We start from the raw sequence: 26,529 nt of genomic DNA, 5'->3' as shown, positions 1-26,529 counted from the left end.
TTATTGAAATGTAACTTCTCCAACACAGTTGACCCTTGAACAACATGGGTTTGAACTGCACAGGTCCACTTATACACTGATATTTTTCAATAGTAAATATTACAGTACTACATTGTTTGTGGTTTGTTGAATTCTCAGATGCAGAGAAACTGCCAACATGGAGGGTGATTATAAATTATACTCAAATTAAATCCCCTGTTGTTCAAGGCTCAATTATACTATTATTTTTGTCTAATCAATTTTATGATTTCTAGTCCATTAGAATATAATCTGTTAAGACCATCGATAAACTCACATTACTAGATACAATTATCAATTCAAAGTCTTCCTCAGTCTTGCTGTTGTGGTACCAAATGATGTAGTTCATCCTTCCTCTTTTTGATGATACTCCACCTGATGGTCAGGACATTGTAGTCAACATTGGGTTCCCTTCTTAGTTTATTAGCCTTCATAGTTAGCTTTGCTTGCTTCTCATTACTTCCCAAAGCTCAATAATTGGACTTCTTTTATACAAATCCCTTTATGATTACATCCAGTCTTATGAATTTAAAAACTCTCCATAGGACAATAACCTCCAGATTTTTATCTTAATTATGGACTTCTCCATTTAATCCCTGCCTTGTAAAACTGAATGGTAACATTGGGGATTTAGCTTCAATATATAAATTTTGAGGGGACACAAATATTCAGTCCACAGTAGTTCACTTTTTTTTGTTGTTTTTCAGATTTTGAACCTTCTGAAGTTTTAGGAGTAGTTTATGACTTCTCCTAAACGATGTGACGTGTAACTGTCTCTTTCTGCTTTGTCAGTTTTTTTTTTTTTTTACCTTGTACTTACTAGTATGAATCCAAGCGTTTTATATACAGTTTTCTGTTTAATATATGTATTTTTCTTAATTGCTTCTTAAATTTGTCACAGTTAATATTTTTCCCACTCATAGAATATAATAAAAATTATTTAAGAATTTATAAATTATTCTTTACTAAATGAACTGGTGGATACCTCTAGCCAACGACTAATAGTGGTGGCAATTGTAAGCATACATTTTTGTTACTGATGTTAACAATAATTCCTTGCTGTCTCTCCATTTTGAAAGATTCTAATTTTGGATTCTATATGATATATACCATTCAAATGCTTGTAGGTATTGTGTGTGTATGTGTGCATGTGTGTATGTTGTAGTCACCTACAGAAATTAGATTAACCTCCCACCCAAAGTATGGTTCAGAAGTCCAGACTTAGGATCCCAAACACACTAAAATGGTATAAAAAGGTTATTACTGGTTTATTACTAATGTAATGAGATTTTCTGGAGAGAGCAGTGACTCACTAAGAAGTCTAAATGTGATTTGAGAGAGAAAAAAGAGAGAAGACTGTATTGAGTTTTCACTGTGATTAGGAGGTGGAACTGGATGAAGGTTCTCTTTCATGCAGGCAGGGGCTTGCGTAGTTTGAACCATCTGACATGCAGAGGGAACCCCCAAGCTTTCTTATCCTAATACCCAGATGTAGAACAGAAGGGGAAAATGGAGGCGGGAGGGGGTATGATACTTAAGAGCTGTCAGCAGTCACACATAAAAAACTGGAATCAGACAATAATTATCACAATGTAAATGTGTTGGTTTAGCTGTTGTGTTTCTACTAGAGATACGTATTTTCTAAGAAAATTGATCATTTTACCTGATTGTTTTATTTACTTTTTAGATTATTTCAAATTAATACATTTATTTACATAACCATTTTTCAACATCTCACATGATCTTTTAATTCCCTTTGTTTCTATGACCATTTTGCATTTAGACTCCTCTATTTTGTGTCTGTAAATTTCCCCTCACAACCTTCATAGCTTTCATTGTATAAATATTTATTTTTTAAGTAAGTAACTTTTTATGAGTTATACTATTTTTTATTGTGTGCATTTTTCTTTTACTTATGTCATTCATCATTTCATTCTTTTACAAGCATATTGAATTGTGTATTTAATGTATTTTCTAGTTGTCTTTATTAGTGTTAACATTTAAAGCTATGGATTTTCCTCTGAGGATAACTAAATCAAATTTGGTGATTTATTTTACAAGTCCATTACCAATATGATTTTTAGTATGTTAATGATATTCTCTTATTTTACTGACTCTGAAATAATATAACTAGATTAGGAAAAGGCATCCTTATTATTTTAAATATCAATAAACAAAGCAAAATCCTTCACAATATAGACAGTTACAGAGCATTGTTAAGCACATACCAGTTTTATCTTAAATTCTTAGAACAGAATTGATAAAATAAAAATTTTAGTAACATGTAAAAACGTCAGGATTAGATAAAATAAAATGAATACTGACAATACTAAAATACATACACACGAAAATCTTTCATGTATAAAGAAAAAATAGGCTTAATATGAATATATGATAAAATCAAGGAACAAAAATGTTGATTTCTAATTGTAGGTAATCTATCTCAAGCACTTTTCTTTGGCTGAAATGAGTCCAAGTTCTTTGGGCTTTAATTCTTGGTAAAAGGTATTATTTTAGATATTTATTTATTGAACCACTTCAAGCCGTTGTGATAGGTTTTTTATTTAAAATTAATACTTACAGTCTTCTGTCTCTTGTGTTCATACACCTATATAACTGATGGACCATTGCTCAGGCTTTATAGCCAATTTTTTTACTTTTACATAAGAAGTTTTTTTTTTATATAAAAAGTATTTTGAAATAAGAAGTATTGCACAGTGGCTTAAGAACTGTTCTGTGCCTTAGAAACAGGTCCTTTTGCCTGTCTGGCCAATAGAAGTCATATAAACGCCATCCATCTGCAATTAAGCATGTCTTTTCATCTTCAAGTGAGTTGAAGAATGGCTTAAATGTAATATCATTTTATTAATCATATTTTTACTTTTATTCTATCAAATAACATTTCATGTTTCTGCTTAACGTCATTTCAACTCTCAACCCATCTCTTTTCCTTATATTCAAGTTTAGCTCACTCACTAAAATTGCCTGATGACGATAGACAAATAATTCCTTTCTGAGTTCAGTGTTTGTATTCATCTGGGCCTGTCCCTTTCAACATACTCTCTTGTGTCTCTTCATGCAGGCTATGCAGTTTTTGGTCACCTCCCTTGTTATCCATAAGATTTATTAATTTTTTGCTGCTTCTTTATTTTTTCATTGCAATGCTTGATAGTTTATTTTCCTCCAGACTCCGAGTGTTTCTCAGATGCATATTCATGCATCTGCATTCTAATTAAAGTTATGGATTGATGTACTCTTGGTTTCATTGGCTAGTATATCACTAAAGTGGAGAGTACTTGGATAGTGAATGTTCCCAAAGCATTTACAAACTGTGTTGCTCCTTGAACTACCTTCCTTTACAGCAATTTTGTTTGTGCCGGTATTCTGTATTACAAACTGTAGAATGCCTAGGCTTAGGAAACAAATAATATTAACAGATAAATGAATAAAAATAAGGTCACAGTAATATGTTCCTATATTCAAACATGTATCACTGTTCCCTAATATATGTTTGTTTACAAAGTTTTCCCTGGAATGAACTTCTTTTTTTTTAACACCTTTATTAGGGTGTGATTCCTGTACGGTAAACTTCACATATTCAGATACACAGTTTGATGAATTTTGATACATGTATACACCAATCAAACCACCACCACAATCCAGATAGCTAACATTTCCATCACTCCCCAAGAGGTGCAAATTTTGAATTCCCAATTTATCCCTTCCTACACCCTTTACCCACTGGTAACCATAAGTTTGTTTTCTATGTCTGTGAGTCTGTTTCTGTTTTGTAGATAAGTTCATTTGTGTCCAGTTTTTTTTTTTTAGATTCCACATATAAGTGATAGCACACTGTATTTTCCTTACTCTTTCTGACTTACATGAAGTACTTCTTAAATCTTTTTTTCCCCTTAATATTGGTTAGTTTATGCATTTCTGAGAGCCAGGATTAGAAATATGTATGGATTATATAAGTCTTGAATTACTTTCTGTTACTGTTGCTTAATGATGATTATATTTGCTTCCAAATAAAAGTTGCTGAAGTTCACTATTAAATCAAACAAAATTTATTTAGAATAGCTTAGCTTTTCCTTGAAATATGTAAGCAATGCCAAGCACAGGGCTCTGTGTGTGTGTGTGTGTGTGTAGTGTGGAGAGGCTGCAGGTAGGGGTATGGCCCAGTATATGAAATTACAAATTTTGTCCAGGGTTGCAAACAAAATTCGACTTAATTTACACTTAACCTCTAATATTGCACAATTATTCTGAAATCAAAATTTGGTAATGGCCTTATTTTATATTAATTATAGTTTCACTATAAATACACAAGACAGAGCAGAATTATATGTTAGAGACCCAAATACTAGAAGTCAAGTAGAAAGATAAATATTAATCAAAGTAACAAAAAGTTTCAGTAACGACTACATGGATATTATGTGTGTGAGTGTGTGTGCATGTACATGTGGTAAACTCTCAGTTTGTTTCCGAGCTAAAGGAAAATGAGAGCAAATAACTAAATATGAAGAAAGAGCGACTTTGGCTGCATAAATGTAAAGAAAGATTTGATGATTTGGGGATTTGGAGAGAGGTCCAATTTTGGGGATTTAGAGGTAAGAATGGAATATTTAACAGAATGGATTGCTGAGCAATAAAGATAAGTTGAAGTTGAGATAAGTTCTATTGTATAAATGACTTAAAGATGGAGTAATAGTAAATGCTAACAGCCAAGGTGATAATGCAGTCAGTGACATTATAGTATAAAACCTAGAATTCAAGAAATTTCAAATATGGCCTAAAATTACCCCCCTTTCACCTGCTTTCTCATCCCACAAACCTCACTTTTCATTCATTCAAATCAATAATATTTTTCCAAAATACCTTATTCATTCTCAACACTTAAGAAGTCCAAATACTTTCTCCTTCTCCCATATTTTTTCCTCATCCACAAATTCAGTCCATACTTCCATTCCCAATTCTTCCATTCACCTTCCTAAACCAATCTTACCAACAGTGGTAAAATCTTCCTCTAAACCACTAGAAACTATCTGCTGTAACTTTAGTCTATAACCAACAGGATGATAAGATGTTCGAAGAAAAATTATCTGCATTTCTTAAAATATTCTTTTTTCTGATGAATACAGAGTAAGTGTTAAGTAACAGTACATTTTTTGGCTTTTTTAAAAACATTTTTTATTAATTTATAATCATTTTACAATGTTGTGTCAAATTCCAGTATAGAGCACAATTTTTCAGTTATACATGAACATACATATATTCATTGTCACATTTTTTTCTCTGTGAACTACCATAAGACCTTGTATATATTTCCCTGTGCTATACAGTATAATCTTGTTTATCTATTCTACATTTTGAAATCCCAGTCTATCCCTTCCCACCTCCCACCCCCTTGGCTTCCACAAGTTTGTATTCTATGTCTATGAGTCTGTTTCTGTTTTGTGTTTTTTTTTATTTTTTTAGATTCCACATATGAGTGATCCCATATGGTATTTTTTTGTTCTCTTTCTGTCTTACTTCACTTAGAATGACATTCTCCAGGAACATCCATATTGCTGCACATGGTGTTATGTTGTCAGTTTTTATGGCTGAATAGTATTCCATTGTATAAATATACCACATCGTCTTTATCTAGTCATCTGTTGATGGACATTTAGGCTGTTTCCATGTCTTGGCTATTGTAATAGTACACTGATTGACTAGAGAGAAGAATGACAACAATTAGGACTAAGAGGTCTGTTTTTGTTTTTGTTTTTGTTTTTGTTTATTCTTGTATTGGTTGCTGGATGGTTCAGGAAGGAAATTATTCTGGCTATATATTGTTTTAATATTACAAATGCGGTGTAAGTAATGACCTAAGTAAATCCTTAATATCAGACAATAACATCTTGTGAGTCATGTGCTGTTTTCATCCATTTATTTCTAGCCAAGAATACTTCTAACATTTAATTTACCACAAAATGCCTCTTTATTCATTATATTCAATTTACAGATTTTATTTAAAAATATAACTATTATTACCTCCTTTACGTGTATGCTTAACAATGTTGATTATACGTTACTTTGACCACAATGAACTTTTCAATAGAAGTTGATCATTTTTAGTAATTCTGTAATATTTTTTTTTCTGAGAAAATTTGAGTTTCACGCAAACATATATTGGGAGAAATATATCTTGTAGCTTCTTAGTAATCACAGAATATAACCATATATAATACAGTTCAGACTCTGAATGCCTCCCTAGTCTTTCCACTCTTAGCACGTCCCCTGAAATAAATCCCAGGTTGCTGCTGCAATCCTTAACTTTTTCACTCTTTTCTTTGACTTCAATTTCCCCACCTCTTTTGGCTTTAAACATCTTCTTCTGATCTAGTCATAAGGCAAAAAGCTTTTTATCCTCTTTAAAAAGTTTTCATCAAAGCTTTGTTTCCTGACCTTTCTCCTGTATCAACACCTCTTCTTGTCAAAAAAAAAAAAAGCCACAAAAAACAAAAACTACATTCATCTTCATGCCCATCACATTTCTAAAAATCTCTTTATTCCATTTCCCTTTTCCTGAAATAGGTCCCTACCATAACTTAAATTTTTCCTATCATGGTTTTTACATTCATTTTGATTATACTAGTGAACTTCTTTTCAGTATAAATCAATATAGGACCTATATGAACCCTGTAAAATGTCTAAAAAACATGGAGCACACTGTACAGAAAAGAATGGTTTTCCATCTGGAAATAGCATTGAATACACTGTATCTTGCTTTTATTAATTTGGTATGTGTTCTTGCTTATGCTCCTTGATATCATGCTCTGTTATATTTGTCAGCATTTTCACATGTAGTAAAAACGTTACACATAAATGTGACTTTTGATTTTGAGGAAATTGCAGCTTTTATGTGAGAGGTGAATTTAATAATAGTAGATGAACTACACAGTACTAAGTTGTGTAACAGAAAATGCGACCTTCTCTCTACCTCAGTGTCGTGCATTCATTCTTCACTAGATCGTTTTCTTGAACATAAAACATGTTATTATTTCATTCACCTAAAAACATTTCACATGACTCATTTACTCCTCAAATTATAGTCTCAAGTCTCCTTTCCCTTTCACAGTGAATTTTTGAAAGAATTATCTAGGTTCACTGTCTAATTCTTCTCCCCCATTTACTCTTGAATTACTCCAGATAGGTATACACACCCTTTACTCCCTAGATAACTGCTCTTGCAAGATCATCAATGACTTTCATCTTTCTAAATTTATTTAATTCTTCCTGCTTATCTTACTTGTCCTATCAGCCATATTTGGCACAACTGATCCCTCCACCATCATTAAAACATTTTCTTCATATGGTTTTCAAGATTCCATATGCTCCTTGCTTTTCTCCTGCTCAGTTGACTTCCCTTTTGAGTCTTTCTTCCTTGATTCTCATTATAACCCCAAAGATCATGTCTCTTATTATTGCAGTGGAATATATTTTAGCCTTTAATCCTTCCCTTTCTGTGTTGACTTATAGTTCCTTGATGATCTCATGTGGTCTTGGGGTTTCAAATAGCACTTATATTTCTGATAACTTCCAAATATACAGGTCTCTTTGAAATGTATATTCTGTATTTAAATGGGTACTCAACAGCACCATTTATATAGCTAAAGGTAATTCCAAATTTTTCATTTCTAAGACTACATTTCTAATCTCCTTCCACCATAATCATCTTGTAGTGTTCGCTGTCACAAAGAATAGTAACTCCACCTTTCCAGAGATGATAGCTGTTGACAAATGCACATTTAGAGTCAATCACATACGATGCTGTTTTTTGGAAGTTGAAGAGAGATGATATAGTTCTTTTTACATAAGAGGCACTCAGTAAAGATTGACTGGTTTATTATAACTTAACTCTGACAGGTAAACATTCCATCACTGAAAAGAAGCTTCATGAAGAAAGTTTTACCTCTGTTTTCTTCTGTAATATCGTCCCTAGTTAGAAGACAAGTAATCCCTAAATACTGTACGAGTGAGTGATGAAGATGATGGATTTTGGCTAATACTGAACTGGTTCAAATGTTACAGTTTTATTTTGTATCTTACTTTCTGGTTAATATAGCTTCCCTTTTAATTTTTCCCTTTTTTAAAACATTTCTTACAGATTCAAAACTACATGTAGAATTATTATTTATCTCTTTATTTTCTGGTTAGCATTATTTTGTAATATGAACATATTCTTTTTATGTTAATAAAGTTTACTTTTATTTTTCCTTCAGTGTTTTGTTTTACCTTGTTATATACCCAATTTTGTTGCCTGTTTTGTTTACAAATGAAGAGATTTGGTATCAGCAAAAGTATCAGAAGTCATGAGATTGAAATACTATCTATTTCTAAACTGGTGGGATCTTCTCAGATTTTATTTAGCATATTTACTGCACACTTGTTGAGATTTCTTTCTATGTATGTGACTTTGAAAAAGATATTGTGACCAGAATTTAATAATTACTTGGAATTTACTAACTGGTCCAGTGCAAATCTGACACAGATGTAGTAAGGAAAATATATTTAGGTATAAATTTCAGAAAACTGAAAATCCTTTATTAACACAAGTAATGTGATTATAGTGGACCTAAGAAAAATGAGCTATTCCTGTGTAAATGTTAATATACTTTTAATCTTTTAGTAATATTGTTCTGACAATAGAAGTAAAATAAAAAGGAGATAGATGATATAACAAAAAAGAATGACTTCACCTTTTAAGGGAAAGATATTTAAAGAAAATATTTAAACATATTCAAGAAAGTTTCACTTCCATGTCATTTATTATCTATCAGCACAATTCTTTTTTCTATGACAAGTGCAAGACCGTTGCCTTTTCAACATTTCTAACCTTCAGATATTTGCATATAATTGTATTTTTTCCCCACAGGCCCCTCCTTTTTAATCAACCCTTCCTCATTGCCTTTAACTATTCCTCTGTGGTATTCTAAATTTTTAATTTGCAGTAATGCATATGTATGTGCATAAATTTAAATGTGCATATGCTTATATATTCATGTAAAGTCTAGAAAATAGAAAAGTATGGAGGGGGAGAATTCTCTGGGAAGGGATATAAATGTCATTTGTAACATCTTTTGAACAGGCCATGGGATTTCCCTTCCTTTTAATAAGGAACACCAATGAAAACTGAATTTGTTGTTATAGGGACACAAAACTTGCCACCCCAAAATATCTTTTTGGCATGTGGATTCAAGGCCCAGAAAGGAACTTTCTTCTCAGGAAGAAACTCTAACCTCCCCTCAACTGCTGAGAAGAATGTAGGTAGAGAACCTCTTTCAAGAAGGGAACTATCAACACTGAAAACTATAGTAAGAATTAGGTGTGTAGACAGGGAGGGCCTAGCAAAGTCTATTGAAATTCTACTCTGTGTCCCATTGTCTCTAAATAGCCCAGCAAGTATTTGTTTACCAAATATTTGCTTTTACATCTTTATGTGAATTTTCTCCCTCCCTTTGAGGTACCAAATCACTATCTCTAATATCCTCTTTTTCCTTTTGGCATTTAAGTTGAGGGTTTAAGCCATTTTGTAGAGTTACTCAGTTTTCTTGAGTCTCTCCCATGTACACATGTTATTAAACTTTTATTTTAGATTCTCTGTTAATCTGCCTCATGTTAATTTTATTCTTAGATCAACTGAAAGAACCTAGCACAGAGAAAAAAAAATCTCTTCCTCCCTGACAGTGTCTTTTGAAATCTGAGAGGGAACAAAATGAATTATGTGAAATGTTGACTCACCATCATGAGTGAAGTAGGGAAGATAAAGTACTATAAAATACATACTAATAGTTTTTGCGTTGGGTTAATGGGTCTTTAAAGTTCTCAATGCAATGCCTTCAACTACCTTAATTTGTTGTCATTGTCATTGCTTTTGCTTTGATTTTAATTTTATGTAGATTATTTATGGCTTAATGTGGCCAAATTTCCAATATATGTGGTTTCTAGTTTCCGTGGTATGTGTAGTCAAGGCACAACCATCTCAGGTGACTGTTCACCTACACTTCCTACTAGTGCATCAGTGTTATCATTGTATTGTAATATTTTATCTTTACTCTAGCCAGAAATAAATCATGTGGTATATTGGAGATCAAGTTTAGCTTTGTTCCATATGGCTATGCATTGTTTGCAACTACAGTTGCTAAAGAAACCTTTCCCTCCCACTGATTAATGGCCATCTTTAGCAGGAATAAAATTGCCATATATAGCAGGACCGTGTTTATCAGCATTCTGTTACTTTTTTAAAACTGTTTATATCTGTATTAGTTCCACACTATAGTTTTTGATAGGCTTTGAATTGAATTTGTAAATTTAGTTAAGAAAAAACTGGCTCTTTATGTCTTTTTAATCATCTATTAAAAAACCCCATGATAGCAGATGCTGTTACAGTGTAGTCCCACCCATATCATCTCAAAGCCTTTGGCCAAGGGCGTCCCTTCACTGACTTGAGTCTGTGCCTGTTTCTCTGAGTTGAAGGGCTATCAGCCTGCCAGCACCTACTGTGTTTGTGTGTTGTGTAGAAGTGAGCAGGAATTTATGTCGCAAGTGGCAGTTGATAACTAAAGCCTGAGAGGTGAGGGAGTACTCATGCTCCAGGCCCCTTCCTGCTATTAGGACAATTCCAAGGTGTGACCTGCACTATCTCTAAGGTTCTCTTGTGTGACTGAATCATGGGTGCCCTCTCAGGGACTTCAGATGATATTATTTCCTTGCTTGGCTGCCTCTCCTTCTGTTCTATTTTCTTTCTCCTGTACTAAATTTTCCTGGGAACTAATAAATTAATCCTGCAGAAATCTCCCTCAATAGGTTGGCTTCCAGGAAGTCCAGCTGAAGACATATTATTAAGGAATCCAACTGTGGTGATACAGATATCAGTTTTAATCAAGCCAAGAAGGAATTTTGTATCACTATATGTCACAAACAACTCATATGGAGTTTGTTATTAACTAACAATAGTTATTACTGGACTATTAAGATTTTAGTCCTGCTCTGTGAACTTGAGATATAAGAGTAAAGACAATTGATGAAGTGTCTACTTTCAAACATTTTCCATTCCATTTGGGAAAGGCATAAAAATAAGTAAATATATGTATACGTGCATATATATTTTCATGAATCAATAAACAAGAGAGGTAGAAAAATACCCTAAAGATGAGTTCTCTGTAGAAAATTACAGTAGAATGTTATAGAAAAGAAATGGGATGGTGCTTCTGTGTAGGAGTCAGAGAAGGACTCTCCCTCAGGGGCTAGGTTACATCGAAGCTGAGCTGTCAAATGACGGGGTGGATCTAAACACTTGACCATCAGGGCTAAACATATTCCAGCCAGAAGGGGGCAGCTGGTGCAACATCCCTAACACAGAAAGGAGTTTTGCTGGATGAAAAATAAAGTGGCCAGAACATTTTGAATAGGTTGAATGAAAAAGGAATTTGAAAAAAAAAAAATGAGTGAGAGATCATCTGAGTCATAATTGATCAGGGTCTTAAAAGTACCTTAAAAGTACCCAAGTACCTTTTTGTCAGGGTAGTAGAAAAACATTGGTTATTTAAACAAAGAAGTGAGTTGATTGGATTTTAATGGAAAGCTAGTCTAAACATTGGATAAATGGCTCTAAAAGGATGTCTTAGGTTTGGTTCTTTGGAGACAAACATAAGAGAATCTGGATTGGGCAGAGGGAGAATTTAAACTGATTCCATTGCAGCAAAGGCCTCAGACAGTCCCACATGGAGTTTGGCGTCTGGCCCTCATCAGTTGTCCCAAAGTAAAGAAATGGTGTTTGCACCTTTGCACTCTCAAATCAGACAGTTTGGAGATAAGGCACCTATCTTTGGCTAAAGAGAGTGCTAAAAGAGGAACACAGCTATAAGCCATCAAATGGCAATGTTCCCAGTAGCTTGGGAAAATGAGTGCCATAGTTAAAACGGGAATCCAGGCAGCAAACCAGAGCATGTGACAGAGCTGAAAAACATGGAGGTAGGGAGACTCCAGTAGCCTACGTAGCAGGTGATGCTTAACTGGTCAAGAGCAGTATCAGGGTTAATGGAGACAACTGTTAGATTTGAGATATATTTTGAACCAAATTCTAACCAATTTGCTGACAAATGTGGCAGAGTAAGTAAAGAAAAGAGACAAAGGCGACTCTTAGCTTTCCTTTTTTTAATTCCTAAGTAATTGAATAAATAGTGATGTCACAGTATAGGGGAAATTGGCAGAAAGCGAAAATTGATGGAGGAAATCAAAAGTTTACTTAGGGCGTGTTGTAGTTTAGATGCCTATTGTATATCATGTCAAGTGTTCAGTGTATTATTGCAAATCTTGAATGTAGAGAAGCAATTAGAGATATAAATGTGGGAGTTACTGCATACAAATGGTGTTTAAAATCATGGGAGTTGATAAAATGACCTCAGGCAATGCCTGTCAAGCTTTTTTAAAATCCACCATAAAGAGCATTTTATGTCTTAACCCATATTCATAAATAAAAGCTGAAATAAAATTTTCACAAAATTGCTTGTACTAATTTTACAAATTGAATATTTGAAAGGACTCACAAGACTTCACAGGTTGAATTCTTATTAAAGCTTCAATAAAGTTAAAAAATGCAGTGCAGTCCGAGAAAGGATCCATGGGCAAATACTGGTGACCTAAGAGATTTCTAGCCATAGCTCCCCAGCGTCCTTTCTAAGCTGCACACGATTGTTTCGTCTTCAGCTTATGAATCACCAAGACGTGCACATGGAATCTTTATTTTAGGGAAGCCCAGGAAATATTTTCCATTCCCAGGCATCTCTTCTACCCCACTGGTCACATTCCCAAGACAGAGCATATAAGTAGTTAAGCCAAGTATAAGCTATCAAGTTATATGCTGGTAGATAATGTAAATAAGCTTGTCCTGGGTACTTTTGGGGAACTTTTCACCCCTAAATAGCACAGTATATATTACTAGTCCTTAAAACTCATCCTGATCTTGATCAAGAGTTAGTACCAGATGTCAGTCACCCTCAGAGATAAGCAGAGAGCTGTCCTAGTCCGGTTGAAAAATAACTCTTCCTCATGCACTTACTATGTGTGATGTTCACTGACATTTTCAATGCAATTCTTACTTTATTTCATTACAAGCAACGTCTGGTCATGATCCGTTAAATTGATTTCATGACTCTTTGATTTTAGGCCTCAATACGAAACAAAACAGAACAAAACACTAACCTAGGGAGAATGTGGAGGGAGAAGGGAAGAGAACATAGGGATGGGGTCCTTGGAAATACCAACACCTAAAGGTGAGGAAGAGGGAATAGGGAACATTTTGAGAGAAAGCTAAGATAGGAAAAAAAATACAAGAATGCTGTTGTATCCTGGAAACTAAGAGAGGAAAACAATTCTGGAAGGAAAAATGGTAACTGAGATCAATGTTCTGGAGACACATAGGATTCCACAGACTGAAAAAATGAGCACCAAAATAGGTAACAAAGAAAAAATATCATTGGTGATTTTGACAATAATTGTGGGAGTGGAAGCCTGTTCGGAGTGGTTTGCAGAGAGAATGATAGATGAGAAATCAAAGATGGGGGCAGTGGACAACATCTTTACAAGTGATTTATCTTAAAAGAGGTGCAATAAACAGGACAATAATTGGATTGAGTCATGGGGATCAAAGAGTGTATTTTAATGTCCTAAATAACAGTGTGCTAAATAACAACATGCCAATGTGACAGGGGCATCAATCCAATAGGAGGTAAAATTTGATGATTTAAGAGGGAAAAGGGAATATTGCAGGAAAGAACTAGAGAAGGCAAAATAGGATGTTGCCCGGAGAGCAACATGAGGGGTTTTACTCTATGTGGGAGCCAGGACAGTTCATCCATTTCAACAGGAGGCAGGCAGACAATATGGCAACCGATGGCACCCAGACAGCAGCTGATGGTGTGAAAGCAAGAAAACTCTCTAGTGACTTCTAATTTCACAGGTGTGTTTACTCTGTGAGATAGACACAGAGACAAGGAGTGCTAGATCTAAAGAGTGAGGCAAGATGGAAAATATTTATCTGAGAGAGTGGGAGAATAAATCAACAGAGAAATATAGTAGGTTTCTGAGTGTCCCTGAGGGGGCCTATTTGAGAATTCTTAAAGACAGACCAAATGTTTGTGTGCTTTTCTATAGCCATTTTGAACTGACCATTAGTAGAGAGTTAGTCAAGGGCTGGTTGTAACGAGGGTTGACAGTCTGCTGGGGAGGTGTGGTGGAAGGAGAGAAAAGTAAGCATTGAGGGTACAGATATAAATATGGATAGAACTTTTCAATCTAAGTTGAGTAAGGAGGCAAATGAGGATGTGAGGGTAGTGTGGGAAAGGACAAAAATATGATGGGGTACAAATGCAATTGACTAATATATAGAATGGGGATTTTAGAGCCAGTGAACTCTGAAGGCAGGAGGTAGGCAGAGAGTAGAACTCCTGAAATAGAGACCCAGGGAGATGATACATTTATTAATGATGACAGCAACAACAGTAGTACTATTGGGTAAGTTAGAGCGGATGAAGGAAAAGACAGTTGGAGTTGAGGTGAAAAACAGAAAGCTCAGAGTGCTAGAAAGATTATCTACATGGATTTTGACATCTCCACAAATGAAGACTACGATTGGAGGGTGGAAGACAAGCAGAAATGACTTTTGCTCTACTAGCAGTGGTGCACCCTGTCTTTTGTGGATCAGGTGTGAGACTTTGCCCGCCTCCAGCATATAAGCCTCCAGACTGCTGACTGAAAATTCCCTGCCTTGGGGTTGCTGGCAACTAAGATACTCTGTGGAAGTTGTCTTCAGTCATTTCATTTCCTGACTCTTGAAAACTAATAAGATTTCCTGGATCCTCGCTATCCTGACCTCCAGTATCAACTTTGTGCCTCTTCAGTACCCGGGTTCCTTCACTTGCCGCTTCCATGCTTGGATGGGTGCCATTTTTCTAGTCCTCATTTAATGGAGGGAGCAACATCTGATGACTGATCTTTATGCAAGTTGTTCAGTTCTGTTCCCTGAATTCTCATTGCAAAAAGTTTCCAGTAAGGAATGATCAGGGCACTTCTTGGCTTTGAAAGCTCTCTTGGAACCCTGTTGACCACAACACAAAATCGAAACTCCTTGAGTGGACATACAACTTTCATGATTGTAAATTTCCATCTCACATTTTCACCTGTCACTCTCTTATATACCTTCTACTTCACTCTTCTGATTCCCAGTGTGGTTGAGAATGTTCATTGATCTAACTACTCTCTAACCCACTAGTCTGACTTGTGGTTCTGTCTTCTTTTTAGGCTTATTTTTCCCTCATAAAATATCCCATCACTGTTTTACCTGACCAGTTTCTATCATTCTTTAAACCTTGTTCAAATGTCATCTATCAATTAAACTTAATCTAATTTCTCTATTCTAAATTCTCTCTGTATGGCTAAAAATGTATTATTTTTCATACTTATGAAATAACTGACTTTCATCATGATATACTGATTTACGTGTTTGTCTTGTTCCCTAGCTTGCAGTTTTATCCATGAGAGATTCTTTTTCTGTCCTGTTGTTTATTTGTCTTAAATTGCTTAATAAAATTCCTGGAATATAGAAAGTCTTTAGTAAAATGATTGTTGAATGTGTGAATGAGTTAAAGGATCATTTAACTTTATGGCAAATGTCTTACATAGTCAGCATAACATGATGCTATGTATAAACTTGAGAGACTAAAGTAACACATGTAAGTTTGAAGTCTTCTTAAAAACATATGTTTTGCTTTTATTTTTCAACAAGCGGTATCAAATTCAATGAACAATTATATCAGCTCTCAAACACAGTATTTCCAGGGACATAGGCAATTCAGCAGCCATTGTTTTTTAACAGGGTAGAATCATGTGAAATTGCGTTTTACAGTCACAAATGGTTGAATATTAGCAATTTCAAACTAAATCTTTTTTGGTACAGGAAGAAAAAAAAAAAAACCTGCATGTGCATTTACTCTTTACCAAGCCTATAAAATTCTATTTAGATTCCTTAGCAAACTTCAAGTGTGCACATTTGATTTATGTCAAATATCCTTTTGATAGGGGTGATACAAATATCCTATTGCCTTTTTGATCAAATTTTGCATGGTAAGTATCTTGCATTTGAACAATGCTGAAACAGCATAATATCAGTGTAATTGCATTGACATCATAACAGTTCCTTGGCAGCAATTGTACTCTCAATGATGCAAATATAGTGCATAATTAAGGTAGAGGATACCACCGTGATCAGCAGAATGCCTCCTCTGGAGCCCATACAGTGTCCCTGTATTATTGCTATGAGAGCAATGATTGCTTCCCGTGCCTTCTGAGGACAGCACATAACGGGCAATGTGCAAGTATCACAAATGATGGAAACTGACATGTGCAGCAGCTGTGTGTCCTGGTTTCTTCAGATGTTTATTCGTAAAATATACATTGCTCTTGTCAGTCTGCCCAGTTACTATGAATACACAGCACAGAAGAATACATTAGAAAAATAAAAAGTCAATTAAACAATTGGCTGTGCTTGAAACCATTTTAAAGTACAAGCCATCCTGGTCTTATGAACTATTTGTCAATTTATAGTGCATTAAATGGCAAAATATTTTATTAATATCCTAAATGCCTTCTCTAATACTCTAATACCACAAAGCAAATTCTACCTCATATTCATTTACTGATAATCTCCTTTCTGAGAGACATAATCTGACTTAGTTAATTTTTTATGTTTCTATTTTCTCGTCTATAAACCCAGGGAGATGTGCTGTGTAAGTGATATGGGTTTTTTAAGATTTAAATGAGATAATGCAGTGTAGTGTTTATTTAGCTCTGTGCCTATCACAATGCAGGTACTCAATGAAGTTTAATTATTATTACTATTATTATTAGTCAATCCTGATCTCCTCTCTTATAAACAATCACAATTAAATGAGATCAGTTAATTTAACATGTGTATCAGTATTCTAGAATGGAATGTCTATTAAAGGCAGAAAAATTCCTGCATTTTTCATCACTGGATAATTAATATCTAAAAGAGTTCCTGGCTTTTGATACCTATTGAATTGATTAATAAATTCTCTGTAGCACGTATAATTTTAAACAAAATCTCAAATGAATGATTGCAAGATTCTGATTATACCAGACTCCCATCTCTTGTAAATATGACTTATAGGTACAAGGAGCTCTAAGAATTAACTGATTATATCTTTGTAAGAGAGAGAGAGAATTAACCCAAAAAGATCAATTGGTTAATGTTTCTGGTCATCTGTTTACTAGTTACATTAATTGTCTCAATGGCTTAAACTTTATAGATCTCCTTAACCACATTTAAAATTAAAAGAATTAAGTAAAAGACAAAAGGCTTCCTGTATCATGCAGCCCAGTAGGTTATAAAGAATCTGGCTATGTTGTCAGATACAAGACTTCTGATAAATACTCTTTTCCTTACAAGAATTGTTATTATTTTGGATAATTATGTAAACATTGGCGAATTAAAGAGGATTAATGAGAACGTTTATCTGAATTATATATGGCCTGAGAGACCCACTGACTCCTTTCAGGCCTGAAATTCTAAGTTCTTTCCTCTTCTGATATGTTTAGGGTTCTTTGAAATAGTAAGTACAAAGATTTTATTTACCTTCTATGTAGATCTGAGTTATTTTCATTTGATGTTAAAGCAGGATGGTATCTTGATGATGCTTTCACTTGTGTTTATAAAATTGCTCATCCTGAGCAAGGACTTGCAGACACTAATAGCCAACATCAGATGAGTTAAGAAACCTAAAACCCTTTTTAGATATTATGGAGTATAGCAAATTTAATAAGTTTTTATTATGGCCAAATGTTTTATATAATACTCCTCATTAACCTTAAAAGCAATCATTCTCAAAAGATAAATAGCAGGTTGTGACATACAAAATTGTCCATCTTTGATTTTCAGTATATACATGAATAAGAATTTAGTAAGACACAACTATTTGTATATTAATCTTTAAAAATGAGAAATTGGTTCAAGGAGATTAGGAACTTTGTTACCACTTATATTTGTGGTGGAGGAGTTATTTAAAGCCAGTTTTATCTGGCTCTTTATTCCCTGTGTTATTTCACAGTTTATCAAACTTAACATTTTTTAATCTCATATTTGTTTTCCTCTACCATCAAAGATCCATTCCTTTAAATTAAGGATTTCTTTTTTTCAGAAGACCTTTTTTAAAGCAACAATTACAAAAATGATCATTTAATAATCCAGTATCAGTAGATATGTAACTATCTTTAAAATTCATTCTTCAAAATAATTTACAAGAAGTGACAAAGTAAACTTTAAAGAAGAGAACAATAGAATGAAAAGATACATGCAGAGATCTTTAAAAACTGTTTTTCTAAAGGCAAGGAAAACTTGCTTATAACTAATATTACCCACAGCCTTTAGGGGTAAACTTTAGGAAGGCGTGGATTACTTCGTATCTATTACCCATATTCTTTCCCCGCAGCTTTTAGTTTACGAGCATTTACAACAACTCTGCTGATTCTTGTGTCCCTACTGAAAATCATTTAGTACTAAAAACATTTTCCTGTACTGCCAACTTATCCAAAAATAAATAAATAATAATGCACTCACATTCTCAATCATTGACATAAATAATTATGAAGTATAATAACGATGAAGTAGATAATGACTTCACCAGTTACTCCTGGTTTCAAGGAGAAAAACAATCACATTTCACAATGAACAAATCAATGATAGCAGGTATTCACTCAGCAGTATGCTTTCCTCCCCTATGTTGGGAAGACTGAAAAGTTTTACACTCACAAGTCAGAACTAACAACTCTCCTTTTTGCTTTGATATTGCAGGCATCCTAAAATTCCAAATATCAGAACAGATCATACCCAAAAGCTGTCCTCATGTTCCCCAAAAGGTTGGCCATCATAGAAATCTTGAAAGTACTGCAGAAGCATAGGGGGCATTTTTCAGTCTGATTCTGATTTTCTTTCAAGGAAAGTAGGTACTGGCTTGTTAAGTATCAGAAAGCAAGAATATGACACATTGTCATCTTTAAAAAAGATCCGTTCCCTTATATTAACCCATCTGATCTATATTTCTGTGGAAACAGGGCCAAAAAGTCAGGCAACCGAGCAGAACACATTTCGAATGTTGATTATCTATGGAAAAATTCAAGTTTGAATATACAGAAAAACACAAAATGTTGACAGACTTTTCTCAAAAGTCAGAGTGCTTTTATATTCAGTTTATAGACAACAGAAAAGATGGAAAAGTAAGGATATATTTGAGTTCACATCTTCTGTGTATCTCTAAGTTTAAGTGGCTCTCTTTTAACAAAATATTTTTTGTAATTTTGCTTTTAATATTTAGTTGAATCTAAAATAGGTATATATTATATATTTTATAGTTACATAAATGTATATATATATTTTATATTTATATTTAAAATAATTTGATCTTATTTTTCTCATAAATTAGGCATTAATTGAATCTGTATGCATGCTGTATATGTTGCAATCCTTTTAATATAGAATATAGGTGATTTTAAAATTTCTACTTTTGTTCTCACATGGCATAAGTCTTTGTAAATGTTAAACAATGTGATATCAGCAAAATTTATGACAAATACAAAAAGCAGCCCTGACCACAGTCAGCAGAGCTGTCCTGACTCAAATAGCTAGGTGACTATGTACTCCTGTTGACTCTAAACAATTTCATAGAATACTAAAAGCATACAAGGTCATTCTGTGGCTATGATGGAGTGAAAACACAAAAAAAGACCACTCGGTAATAATGACTGAGCACACAGAAAAACTGAAACACTATCCAAATCACACAAATGATCTAATATCCACTCCACTCCATCTCTGCTAATATAACTGCTACTTCTTTACCATAGAAAGTTTAGCCCCACTTCATTTCTTCTGCCCTTGAGATAAACATTACTATGTGTGTTCCTGGTGATCGTTCACAGGACAGAAAGGACAAAGAAAATTGTTAAAAGATGTATACAATTGGTATGTGCCATTAAATATCTGGTAGCACTGTGCATTTTTCTCAGAAAAAGAATGTAAAGCAAAGAAATACATTGAATATCTATTTTCTACCAGACTTCTTTAGCAATTTACATATTGAGTCAGTCTTAACCACCCTGTGAAATTTTGCAATTTAAGAAACTGGGTCCGTTTTAAATGATTAGACTCTGTAAGTGAGTTACTGCCTTTCTGCTAAATAATTTCATACAGTATAGTATAGCATTTCCCTATTTTCATATTTTTTGCACTTAATGGATAGCTTAGAAAAGCATCCACCACAATGAAGAACCTCTTTTATCTAACAACATCCTTTTGAAGTTTTTGTTCTGCCTTACCTCCTTACTTTTTGGATCATCCTACCTACTCCACGTCTCAGTTTTTATTTCAAAACATTCTTGAATCAAGGTGAAATTTCTGCATTTTTGGAGCTACTTTTGACAGATATTGTTATTGCTAACAATGGCTTAGAAAAGGAATTGTGTACCATTCCTTCCTTTTCTATGATCTGAGACACTTTATAAAACATGGCAAATATATCTTTAAAAATTTGAAATAACTGTTAATAATGCATAAATAAGTGTATTTCTTTCGTAGTTTTTCTTTTTCTTCCAGGCAATGTCAATTCAGTTACTTAGTCTGCTTATCATTTTCCAACTGAGTTTATATTTGAAATTTATCATGTATCAAGTACCAATATATAGTAGGATGTGTACTAGATTTTATGAACTTACATTAATTTACCATTCTCTTCTTTGTCAATTATATTACATTATTCTTTTATTTCTAAAAATTTTGAATTTCAATTTTGAGGCTACACTGTGCACATTTGTATATTTATTGTATTAATTTATGCTTATTAATTTAAAGCGATTTTCAGAACTCTACTTTTGAAATTTTAATTAAAATTAATCTTGCTATTCTAATTTTTCTATATTTAAATGTTTGTATTATATTTTTAATGAACTTAATTTTTAACACTGCAAAAAAGTTTTGATAATCTAATACGAGAATTTTAAATAGGATTTGTTTTTCAAATTTATTGTGATAACCAATAGAATCATTCTTACAGTTGCTTTATCACCATCTCCATAAATCCATTGGTCAATCTGAATCTTCTTAATTGATTCCTCCGTAGCCTTTAATATAGCTTCTCTCTCACTCTGGAAATATTTTTTTAACTTTGCCTCCAGTAGATCTATTCTTGGCTCTCCATTATTTTATCATTGTTTTTATATCTATCTCATCTGTGGCTTCACTTTTTCTTTATAAACCGTAAGTACATGAACAGTTTAGGAATCAGACATCATCTCCTACTTTTATCTATATTTACTCATTCAAAGATCACATCCAGGATTGTGGCTTTAAAAATCAGTGGTACTCTGTTTACTTTGAAATTTACATTTCTAACTCAGATTTTTCTCCTGAGTGACACTTGTATACCCAAATTCTCGTTCTTCATTCCTTGGATGTCTAGTAGGCATCTCAGACTGAACAAGGTCAAAGTATAACCAGACCTACTTTTTTTTCATACTCTCTATCTCAGTAAAGGCCAATAATATTGATCCAGTCCTCTACAGAGCAATCAGTTATCCAGTATGGAAATAATTTTCAAGTTTGGGCACTTGGTAAAAGCCTACCAATTCAGGTACTAAAGGAAGATAATAACTTCAGAGGTCTATGATGACACAGCCATGGAAGCAATAGGAGAAATATTAACAAAGAATGGCTTCACACCTCAGACTTGGGAAGAATACAGTCATTTCCTATATAGCATGATATAATGTTTAGATTCATTTTATGTTTGGAACACTTGCGTGCCAAGCAGTTGAACAGAAAGGAGGCTCACAGGAGAGGGGTCACTCTCCAACAGAGATATCCATGGTTGACCTTGATTGTTATCTGTTACATAGTAGATTTGCATTCCATGTCTGTGCTTTTCAGAATGGGTAAATATGTGAGCTATACTTACTTTTAAAAATGAATTACAGGTTTTTAAACAAAGGCAAATTGTTTTTGTGTGCCCTGAATTCAAACATATAAATATACTTTAATATAAATAAATATACATATATTTAAATAGGAACCTCATCTTTCCAGACTATAGCCCCTCAAGAATTACATGTATCAGCTGATACTGTTACCTCTCTTCCCAACTCAGAACTCAGTGTTAACAGTTACTATAGGGTTTTTGTTTCCTCCTCTTTCTGCTTTCCCCCTCCTCTACCCTCCTCCTCTTCCTACTCCTACTCTTCCACTTCTTCTCCTTCCACTTTCCATTGCTCCAAACTCCATGATTTAATATTTGGGGGTGAAAAGTTAAGATTCAGAAATTTGAGGTGCCTTAATATAAAACTGGTAAAAAAAATACACAGTCAAGATTTTTAACATATCTTTGATCTAACATTTCATGTCTTGTCTATATTATGCTCCTTTTATAACTCTGTTAACAAGTAGAAACAATTTTGACAAAGAAGAATACAGTTCTGATGCTCTATAAGAATTCAGTCAAAGTGGAATTCACAATAGTTAAAAAAAAACAACACTATTAAAAAGATACTAGCATTAATTTAATTTATATAAGTCTTTGTCCAATGGCATTTATGTTCATAAGTAAAATATTTTATGATTCTTGGCAGATAGTAACCTGTGTAAAGAGAGAGTTTAGAGTTTAGAGACCAATCTCAAAGGCAAATTCATAATATGATTACATGCCAACCAGACCTAAATTCTGTGAACATTTATCAATTTAACAAATGTAGTCCTCTTCTATTAAGTGAAATTAACCTAAAACAGAAAATAATGTATTCTAATATGATTATTTGAAATATGAATGTATTTAAGCAAAAAAAGTCCCTAAAATATTTTGAAAAAGTTTGGAGAAGATAGAAATCACAATTAGGTGCCAACATACAGAAACACTTGCTTAAGTAGATAATCTAAATGATGAGAAGATCATATAATTATATAAAACTAATACTATAGGAAATCAGTTTTGCATAATACAAAACAGAGATTCTTTCAAAACAACTTATTTAAATATGCACATAAATGAGATTCTACCAACTATGAATTACTTTAAAACACTGTAAAATATTTATGTGTCTAGATACAGTTTATATTTAGACACATGATGATACAATATGATGCCATGTCACAAAAGTTATTACTAGAAGACCCTTCCAAAGAGATGTGAGGAAAAAACACAGTTGCCTCACAGAAATCAATGCAATTAAATATGAAAGTTTAATTGTTTTTAAAACTAATAAGATGAAATTAAAGAAGTATAAAACATAATCATAGAAATTAACAACATGGGAGTCATCAGGATTATCGATGACATTTGGAGATAGACGTACAGTTGCAGTGGGCTTAGAAGGGGATGTCTGCATGTATAAAAGGCAGGGTGGTACATAAAGAATAAGTTGAGATATAAGGGAATTGGCTCTGAATGCTCAGTTTTGTTTGTTTAAAAAGTGGATTGCCTGGAGCATGTTTGAATATTGATGAGAATGATTCAGTAGAGTGGGTAATTTTAATATTCAAGGAAAACAAGAAATAAAGAGCCTGGAAAGGATCCAGAATAGTGAGAGAACTGACCTTTGAAGGAAGACAAAATTGCATTCTTTGTTCAATAGATGAGAAGGATGTGGTAAAGGTAGTTACAGATATTATTTGTATTTGTTACTATGGTGTTAGAAATTGGAGGAAGCTACCATTTGTTGACTATTTAATCCTTGTGAAGTGTGAGGTAAGGTTGTGAGCAGAGGGTGAAGAAGTAAAAAGGGTGTTCAAAGTATGAAAACAGAGGGAAAAAAACAATTATTTTAGAAAGCGAGCCATTATAAATGTAAAAAAAGGAGTAATTATGACTTGTTTTGATGTTTGTTATCACCGCTTTTATAATGAATACAATGTGTATAGTTAATGCACAAAGAGAAGAAATTATTGTGCAAATATCTTATTGTGCAAATATCTAAACATTTGGACAATAGGAATTAAACATTAGTACCTAACAATTTATACATAATAAGGTACTAATGATTAATAAGCATGAACAATGTTCAATTGCAATAATTAATAGGGAAATATAAATTAAAACAATAATGAAATATTTTAGTTACAATATTCTAAATATATATGTATTTCTCTGTCTCCCTCCGCCTTTTTCTCCCCCCGCCTTTTTCTCCCCCTCCTTCTCTATGTATTCACCTCAATATACTTTAATGAAGCAGAATTTTGCATGTTATTTGTAGAAGTATAAATTGGTATAATAATTCCAAAAAGCATTTGATTACTTCTTAGAACATGATCAAAGTGTATAACAAATTCAAATGGGACTTTTTAAAAAAGACATTCATTTTAAAATTATTTATGATAGAAAACCATTGGAAATTCTATAGCACAACCATAAGGAAATGAGTAAATGCATAATAGAGTATTTATATAATGTTAGCCAATATACTTATTAAGTGCATACATTAAAAAATTCATTAAACTGTCTGAAGAACTGGAGGTGGTCACACAATCTCAATAAAAAAATAATTACAAGCCAGAGGAAAAAAACTGTAAGCTACAAATAAACCAAGAAAGAAACATATCATTCCATGAAGTTTAAAGGGGGTAGCCAGGAGAATAGTAAATTTCTAGTTTAGTTGAGTTGGTTTAGTTACTACACTTCTCCTCACAATTCTAGCAGCATTATTTGTACAGCAACAAAATTTTGCATTTTCTCAGTGATAGCCCTATTTAAGGGACAAATGAGCTAAAAAGGAGAAGCCTCATGGTTTCCTTAAAATATTAACCAGTCTTGTAAAAGATTCAAACACTAGAAAGTGAATACTTCTAATTTCCCTTACCACTCTCACCCAAAAACCTAGCCACCTCATCACCATTATCAACATATCCTTCCCAACATTGTTCTATGCATTCAATAGAATGCATTGTTCTATATATTCTTTGACCATAGCTTTCAGAGTCATTCAGTTCTGACCCTTTACATTGTATAATGTTGTAAAGATGTGTGCATTGATTCTACTATACATCTGTTAACTTTCCAATTATAATTTGAAATGCCCAATTATTTATATGACCTCAAACTTAGAATCAAGATACTTGAAAGTACTTACAAATTACCAAATTCAGTTTGCCTGAATTAAGACATAGAATATAAATCTGCCTCCCTACTTTAAAAACTTCGAATTGCTTCCCATTGTCCTTGGAATAAAATTCAAATATTTTCCTGTGGCCTGCGACAACCTACATGAGCTGCTCTGGTTATTTTTCCAGCATCGTCTGCCTTTTGTTCATTCTCATTCAGAACAATCCAACCAAAGTGACATCCTTGACTTTATTTAACTTCCAAAACTTCTTTCTGCCACAGAGTATATGCCATTCTTTCTGCCTACGATCATTTCCCTCTTTTGTCCCTTAGCATTTGTTTATTCCTTTATATCTCAGCAAAAATAGCAATTTCTTACAGAAATTCTCCCTACCTGTACAATTGTCTCTCTATTTCTTTCACAGAATTTTGGTTTTTTTTCCCCTGTTTTCCATGCATCACACTGAACTTACAGTGCACAGTTACATTATAAGCTCCAAGAGCCAGGGATACTGATGAAACGATACAGAGCTCTATCTTCACTGCATTGCAAAGATTGCACAACATGGTATAAACCTAAAAAATACTTTAACTGATTAAGTGTATAAGTAAACTCCAGTCTAAGGCTATATTTTTCAGTGGAAATTTCTGTATATTGAGAAATTAAATAAGAACATCAAGCAAATATAAATGGAGACATAGCTTAGAGATTTAGCCAGAAATGTTATTACATTAATGACTTAAAGAAGGAGGGTTAGCATTTTAAAATTCATGAGTACTATTTTCTTTCTGAGATTGTCATACAACACCTAAATTATTTACTGTCCTTGTAGAATGGGGAATAGTTCTGCTCTTACAGTGTGACCAGTTGAAGAATGACTGTAGTTCCCATTGTCATTATTAAATTTGGTAATATAACTTTGATGTTTTATATACCAGCATGAAACTGGGAATTGGACTCAAGAAACCTCTATTTTATAATTTCATGGACCTGGACAACAGTTTGAGTAATCTGAATAACAGTTCAGTTATGTATGAGATTTATGCCTCTGGATACAAGGAGAAATACCCTCTTAAAAAGAGCTTTCATGAATTCTTCTCCCTTAGTAAAAATATTTTTTGTGAAATGTGAAGTTGTGCAATAATATTTATCTCCCAGAATATTAATCTTTATGATATTAGCTACTTAGGAACAGTGGTTGGTTCTATGAATGTCAACTATGTGTGTAAGTATTTGCAGAGGTGCATTTCAGTGGGAATATGGCCTGTATCATAAATACTAAATTCATTTTACCAGTCTGTCATCAATATAACT

The sequence above is a fragment of the Camelus ferus genome, chromosome 25 (assembly GCF_009834535.1).
Source record: "Camelus ferus isolate YT-003-E chromosome 25, BCGSAC_Cfer_1.0, whole genome shotgun sequence".
In the NCBI taxonomy this organism is placed as follows: domain Eukaryota; kingdom Metazoa; phylum Chordata; class Mammalia; order Artiodactyla; family Camelidae; genus Camelus; species Camelus ferus.
Note: the sequence above shows the minus strand (reverse complement) of the source record.